Source organism: Carassius gibelio, chromosome B10 (assembly GCF_023724105.1).
Source record: "Carassius gibelio isolate Cgi1373 ecotype wild population from Czech Republic chromosome B10, carGib1.2-hapl.c, whole genome shotgun sequence".
Lineage (NCBI taxonomy): Eukaryota > Metazoa > Chordata > Actinopteri > Cypriniformes > Cyprinidae > Carassius > Carassius gibelio.
The window spans coordinates 2,121,698-2,129,927 of NC_068405.1; the positions used below are offsets into that span (position 1 = coordinate 2,121,698).

The following is an 8,230-nucleotide window of genomic DNA, read 5'->3' on the forward strand; positions in this document are numbered from 1 at the left end:
GGAAAGGTGTATGTGCTTTTTAAATATTTTCTTGGCTTTATATGTCTGGATTATATAAAGATATGTTGAAATGGCACTTAAATTTGGATGTTGGTATAGTGTTGAAAGACTGTCATAAACCAGAAGTAATAAAGAGATTAAATAAAATGGTCTTACATTTTTTTGTCTTATTAATGACATGCCGCAAGTTGATTTAGAAATATTTTCAGGGAAGTTTAAACATCAATGTGTATAATTTTTTTAGTTCATTCATGATTGTTCATTTTAAAACATGCATCTTATATGGCTGCATTTTCGTCTTATCTAAAAAGATGACTTTCAGATATTGTTGGCTCTTATTTATTTTTTCTTTTAATTTAGTAATTTTATGAAAACTTATTTACTTTTATGAGAACTTAGATTAAATTCAAAACTCACAATTTGCAATTGCTAATTTTATTTGCCATGTTTACATTCAAATATAAAACATGTCAAGTGCTGAGAATTCAGTAGGCTAAAAATTTTTATATTTAATGAAAAATAGTAATGACATTTTTGGGTGTATGAAAAATAATTAATAGATGACCAGACAAACTCATTAGTAGACCTGTCACAATATATATATATATACATATATATATATATATATATATATATATATATATATATATATATATATATATATATATATATATATATGATTTTTAATGTCTTCATTTAGTTTATCAAAAATACAGTGAAAAGTAATTTTGCATTGCTACAGTTTAATTTTTTTTAACTTTTAATAAAATGTAACTTATTCAAAGCTGTTTTATAAATGTTTTTTGTTGTAACAACTTACAAAAAAAACACATTTGCCAAATTCTATGATTGTTTCATTTTCACAAACTATTATAATAAGATTAATTATAATTATTCTATTAAAAATAAGAAAAAGCTAAATCCCGAGTTAATATATACTGTAGTAAAAGCATTCTTCATTTCGTTGTTGGTTCTTCTGCAAATGCAGTGGTAAAACCATGGTACATCATGGTTTTCTGTAAAAACCATGGTTCATTTTGTAGTTTTTTTGTAGTTACTATGGTTTTACTACAAAAACCATGGTTAAACCATAGTAACTACAAAAAAACCATGGTTACTACAAAATTAACCATAGTTTAACTATGGTTTTTGCAGTAAAACCATAGTAACTACAAAAAAACCATGGTTACTACAAAATGAACCATAGTTTAACTATGGTTTTTGCAGTAAAACCATAGTAACTACAAAAAAACCATGGTTACTACAAAATGAACCATAGTTTAACTATGGTTTTTGCAGTAAAACCATAGTTACTACAAAAAAACCATGGTTAAACCATAGTTACTACAAAAAAACCATGGTTAATTTTCGTAAGGGATGGGCAGCTGAAGAGACAGGCTCATTTTCAAATAATGTTACCGTTAACTTGTTGAGCCAACGGCCACGGTAGCGATTTTTTTTAAATTAATGTTAACGCCTTAATGCATTTTCAGAAGTTTCTCGGAGGGAAAATGTAAAAGCGGATTATTAAAGAGAAGTCCTGACTGCTTTTCACTGTGTTTTTCACTCTTTTACAGGCTTCCAGAAATAATCCGTCTATATATGGTGAGCTATTGTTGCTGTTGCTTCTGAACTACAAAATGATTTTTAAATTAATTATTGAATGATTATTGAATGAGACTGTACTTTATAAATGTAATGTTTTAACTAACGTAGATGTTTGTTTGTGTGAATGCTGTGTGTGCGGCGAGTTCTGCGCGAGCAGGGAGCAGAGTTGCCATGGAAACGGGGTGTCAACACAAAAACCGTTACTGGCAAACAGTATTCTCCGTCTCTCGGTGGGGTTTACACTGTTTTAGGTAAGTTTAGTCGCTAAAATCACACAAATATTACATACAAATGTTCCTGGCGCGTTTCTTACTTGTTATTGACATGTTTCAATTAAATTTATTTTATAGAAATGGTTTAGTGTCTTCGAAAAAGTCCGTTAGCATCTTAGCAGTTTTCAGGTAGGCTAACTCTATAGATTTAGCTCTTGTTGATGAAACTCTGGGCTTTAAATCAAATCTTCGTGTGTGTATGAGATATTTTGATGGCTCTGTGAATGTTTTGCTGGTGATTTGTCAGTATGTTATTGGAAAAGGCTGATTTACTGAATCGATGACGTCACTTACAGTGAGAGTGTAATAGGCTGAAATCAAGTTCACATGAGTTTTGATATTTCATGATAAACATATATTGATACAAATTGTTCTGTGATTTCAGGAGGACAGAAATAAACTCTACAGAACAGAAGTGAATCTCCAAGATTTCAACATTTCTGAAGGGAGATAACGTTACTGACTTAGAAATACAGGTGACCTGAAGAAGCTCATGAAATACATGAATATGCCTTTTTCAGAATACATTTCACCAATTGTAAGAAGTCCCTGATATCAAAACTTAAGTCTCACTCAACCTAAAACTTCAGTCAGGGCCTTCAGTAAACAACTATAAGATACCTGTACATATCTTACACATCTGTTACAGCTAACGTAGCCGTATGTGTAATGCACATATTATGCCACACACAGGCTCTCAACAACAATGATGGCTGATCAACAACTTCAGCAGTAGGCTAGATTAGTGTGGGTTAAAGGGATAGTTCACCCCAAAATTTAAATTTGCTGTTAATTTACTTTCCCTCAGGTCATCCAAGGTGTGGGTGACTTTTTGGTAACACTTTATAATAAAGTTCAGTTGTAAGTCACTTTTAAGTGATTAGTTAATGATGAACTAATCATTTACAAAACATTCATAAGCACTTAATAAGTGATATACTAATAATTTGTGTACTTTTTGTAAATTAATTTAAAAGTCATTTACAAGTAATTCGATTATGATTAACTAATTATTTACAAAACATGACTGTGTGTTCATTGAAATAAATGATGTTAATATTTTTATCTATGTTCTGTAGATTATTAAGTTATAAATAATTTACAAGCGACATGAATATACATTCACTAATGATTAAGTAATATGCTATGATGTAAACATCTTTCATAAGCAATCTTTAAAAAAATAACATGAAAAAAATCAAACAGATCCTTAATGGTTAATAGTTAGTAGTTAATATATTATGAATCACTTATAAATCACTGAAATGTGAACATTGTACTATTATCTCAGTGAACATTATAAATCATTTACAAAGCTTTCTGCACCCCCAAATCTAAAGTGCAAACTATTCATCAGTTGTAAATGTTTTACAAACATTGTGGTTTTCAGTTGTGTGTGCGTATATATACAGTATTGTTCAAAATAATAGCAGTACAATGTGACTAACCAGAATAATCAAGGTTTTTAGTATATTTTTTATTGCTACGTGGCAAACAAGTTACCAGTAGGTTCAGTAGATTGTCAGAAAACAAACAAGACCCAGCATTCATGATATGCACGCTCTTAAGGCTGTGCAATTGGGCAATTAGTTGAAAGGGGTGTGTTCAAAAAAATAGCAGTGTCTACCTTTGACTGTACAAACTCAAAACTATTTTGTACAAACATTTTTTTTCTGGGATTTAGCAATCCTGTGAATCACTAAACTAATATTTAGTTGTATGACCACAGTTTTTTAAAACTGCTTGACATCTGTGTGGCATGGAGTCAACCAACTTGTGGCACCTCTCAGCTGTTATTCCACTCCATGATTCTTTAACAACATTCCACAATTCATTCACATTTCTTGGTTTTGCTTCAGAAACAGCATTTTTGATATCACCCCACAAGTTCTCAATTGGATTAAGGTCTGGAGATTGGGCTGGCCACTCCATAACATTAATTTTGTTGGTTTGGAACCAAGACTTTGCCCGTTTACTAGTGTGTTTTGGGTCATTGTCTTGTTGAAACAACCATTTCAAGGGCATGTCCTCTTCAGCATAGGGCAACATGACCTCTTCAAGTATTTTAACATATGCAAACTGATCCATGATCCCTGGTATGCGATAAATAGGCCCAACACCATAGTAGGAGAAACATGCCCATATCATGATGCTTGCACCTCCATGCTTCACTGTCTTCACTGTGTACTGTGGCTTGAATTCAGAGTTTGGGGGTCGTCTCACAAACTGCCTGTGGCCCTTGGACCCAAAAAGAACAATTTTACCCTCATCAGTCCACAAAATGTTCCTCCATTTCTCTTTAGGCCAGTTGATGTGTTCTTTGGCAAATTGTAACCTCTTCTGCACATGCCTTTTTTTTAACAGAGGGACTTTGCGGGGGATTCTTGAAAATAGATTAGCTTCACACAGACGTCTTCTAACTGTCACAGTACTTACAGGTAACTCCAGACTGTCTTTGATCATCCTGGAGGTGATCATTGGCTGAGCCTTTGCCATTCTGGTTATTCTTCTATCCATTTTGATGGTTGTCTTCCGTTTTCTTCCATGTCTCTCTGGTTTTGCTCTCCATTTTAAGGCATTGGAGATCATTTTAGCTGAACAGCCTATCATTTTTTGCACCTCTTTATAGGTTTTCCCCTCTCTAATCAACTTTTTAATCAAAGTACGCTGTTCTTCTGAACAATGTCTTGAACGACCCATTTTCCTCAGCTTTCAAATGCATGTTCAACAAGTGTTGGCTTCATCCTTAAATAGGGGCCACCTGATTCACACCTGTTTCTTCACAAAATTGATGACCTCAGTGATTGAATGCCACACTGCTATTTTTTTGAACACACCCCTTTCAACTAATTCAACTAATTGCCCAATTGCACAGCCTTAAGAGTGTGCATATCATGAATGCTGGGTCTCATTTGTTTTCTGAGAATCTACTGAACCTACTGGTAACTTGTTTGCCACGTAGCAATAAAACAATATATACGAAAAACCTTGATTATTCTGGTTAGTCACATTGTACTGCTATTATTTTGAACAATACTATATATATATATATATATATATATATATATATATATATATATATATATATATATACATACATACACACACACACACACACACACACATATATATATATATATATATATATATACATATACACACACACACACACAAAATCAACCAACCTGTAACCGGAAAGTTTACATTTACAACTGATGAGTAGTTTACACTTTAGATTGTGGGTGCAGAAAGCTTTGTAAGTTATTTATAACTTAATCTACAGAACATAGATAAAAATATTAACATCACTTATTAATCATCTATGAACACATAGTCATGTTTTGTAAATGATTAGTTTATCATTAGCTAATTACTTTTACTACATGGCTCTGTTGGTACTTGATTCTGATTGGTCAGTTCCGACATTCCGATGCATGTTATCCCTGGATAAAAACCTGTAAAATGTAATAACACAGGCTCATCCGGGTAACAGAAGTTGGTGCTGTACTCTTGCTTTAAATATTTTTTTCTTGGTGGAAGCTGTGCATTTGTTTAGCTAATAAAATATAAAAACTTTATTCAAAGTTGTGTACAATTGTTTAATTATGTCATCCTGGTTAGGGTTGGCCTGATTGATGATGCCATCGCCCATCGCCGATGGCTGATAGACATCACGATGCTGCGCCGGCAAACAGCGTCATCAGCTCTAGTATCTCGCCCGTGCATCTGTTGTCATGCGACAGAGAAGTCACGTTCTATAGACAGTTTCTATAGACAGTTGTGAACGTGCTGACAGCTGGTTGCCCAGGCTATGGATTAAAGGTAATACTGTTGTAAGTAGTGTTCATTTTCTCCTAAATACCGATCATTTCGCTTCATTAGACCTCAATGTATCACCAGTAGCCACCGGTATTGATTTGGTCTTTTTTTTTTTCTGGACATCCACACAGCACCACAGTATTATCAACTAGAGATCAACCGATAGTGGATTTTTCCAATACTGATAGCTAGTTTGGACCACACTGGCCGATACCGATTTATAAACCAATAGTTTTTAAAATGAATACTGAACAAAATGGATACTGAATGAGAGCAGCGGTCTGCGGTCGCGCTGTGGGTTCCCGGGTTTGTGTCCATTCTCGGACCATTCCATGTATTTCAACTGTAGAAAAGGTTGTTCCGAGCCGAAACTGACTTCTTCCATATTTGTCGACCAATATACAGAAAACTACATCAGTATATCATCATAAACACAAACTTTTTTGTCTTACATGAATGTAAACAGATGAGAAAGAAAACACACACGTACAGTATTTTTGTTTAAAGAGACAACAGCCTAATAAACGCGCTGTCATTAATGTTAATCAAAGAACAAAAGAAACAAAAGAAAATCATTCACTGATCTCGACTGAATATATTTAATAACTTTAATTGATTATTCTTTATTTTATTTGTAAAAAGAAAACTATGCAGTGTTTTTAAACTTTTAATTACAGTTTCTGTACCTGAAATTTTGTTTAGTTGTATTTAGGATATTGCTAATTGATTTGTTTGTTTATGTCTTACTACTGACTGGTTACTTGTCTTTAACACTTTAATATTTTTATTAATTAATTGTTTTTGCTATGGCATTTTTTTTTTTTTTAAGCACAGGCAAAATTCCTTCTTGTTTTGTAAGCTGCTGATTTTTGCTCATGTTATTCAGCTGTAACAGAATGCTTTGTAAAAAGACAGAAACATGTTTGACATCTAAATGTTTGACTCAATTTTTTTATATTGGATTTTTTATCTTATTGGAATCGAAACTAGGAATCGATAAGCAGAATCGATAAAATCGATAAAATTGGAATCAATAAAATTCAAACGATACCCAACCCTACACACCGAACGCATCACATTTTATTTGCTGCTATTTTAGAACAGTGCATGATTATCTAATCATGCGCAGCGTCTTTGAGAAGTGACAGTTATCACACACACCGGATGCGTCACATTCAATTCAAGCAGCTGTCTAAAACTGTTTATTTAATCACCAAACGGACATAAGATTGCTTCAGGAATGAACTATGTGGCATATGTGTTTAAAGTTCAGTGTTAAAAAAAAAAAGAGCAAACGGAAAGAAAACGCGCAATCTGTATTACAGATTCTATATGAAGCATACAGACTGTATTAGAGCCACAGAAAGACCAACGTTTTTGGTGTAAAATGCACAATACATAATTCATAGCCTAGGGTGAAGTCATTATGTAAATTTACAATGATTTGAGATTAATATAATGTTATTTAATAGAAAACTATGTGAACGGCTGCATTTAAACTCGCGTTTGAAGTTTCCCACTCTGTGCAGCGCACAGTGTCACATGGCAAAACAAACGCAACACGGAAAAATATCTCCATGGATTTTGCAGATAACCGATAGTTCTACAAATCAACTATCGGTGCCGATTAACCAGCAAAACCAATGAATCGGTCGACCTCTGTTATAACAATGTGCATTATACAATACTCATCAAATAATAAAGAACTCTTTTCATGTCCCTTGACTCAGATTAAAAAGTAATCACGGCCAACAAAATAACTTGTTGCTGGCCTTCAGTTTAGGTGTAGGTCTTCCTTTCTCAGTTGTAGGTCTTCATTTCTCAGTTATTCTCTTTTTTTCTGCAAAATAGCACCTTAAAAAAGCATTTTAGTAGACTGGCAACCAGGTCTGTAGGCTGTATTTTCTTTTCATTGAATTTCACTTTCGTACTTTGGAAATCCCTGACTAAAAGGGCAGTCTAACGCTGGGGGTAGCACTTGGCACGTCTCTAGACCCAGAGGGTGTGCTGTCATTGAATGTCAAAATTTGATTGGCTGATGATTCTGTCACTAATGCTCGTAACAAATCAGATGTGACTTCTTTCATCAAAAGGGTAGCACAATCTGTAGTGCTGGCCATAGACTTTTTGTAATGTAGGATATTCTAGGTCAACCTCAACTAAACTAATCACAAGCAATTTGTGAACATTACTCAAATGTAAATGATAACTAAATAGTCTTTAAAAGCTTTTTTCACACAATTTTGTTTTTTATAGGGTCAGCAGAGCCCTGCTCACCCTGACGGCCCACTGCTGCTGTCAGACAACATCTTAAAGATGCTATAAACTGCAGGACCAGTAAGTACAATCTTGGACATACACAACTGTTTCATAAGTTTGGGAAGGTATGGTTTTTTGTGTTTTTGAAAGTCTTTTATGGCAACCACAGTTTAATATATGAAATGAATACAGTTCACTACAGTTTAAAATAATAGCTTTCTATTTGAATATATTTAGAGAAGTCATTTATTCCTGTGATGGTAAAGCTGGAT

General features: G+C 33.6%; 1 long non-coding RNA gene across 1 annotated transcript; it reads left to right on the top strand.

Annotated features, from left to right (window-relative positions):
* The first annotated feature begins 1,844 nt into the window (after window positions 1-1,844).
* Window positions 1,845-6,184, top strand: LOC127966207 (uncharacterized). The gene is made up of 3 exons (XR_008155567.1): window positions 1,845-2,009; window positions 2,266-2,356; window positions 5,502-6,184. It is a non-coding gene; the product is annotated as an uncharacterized LOC127966207 (long non-coding RNA).
* The last annotated feature ends 2,046 nt before the right edge of the window (window positions 6,185-8,230 follow it).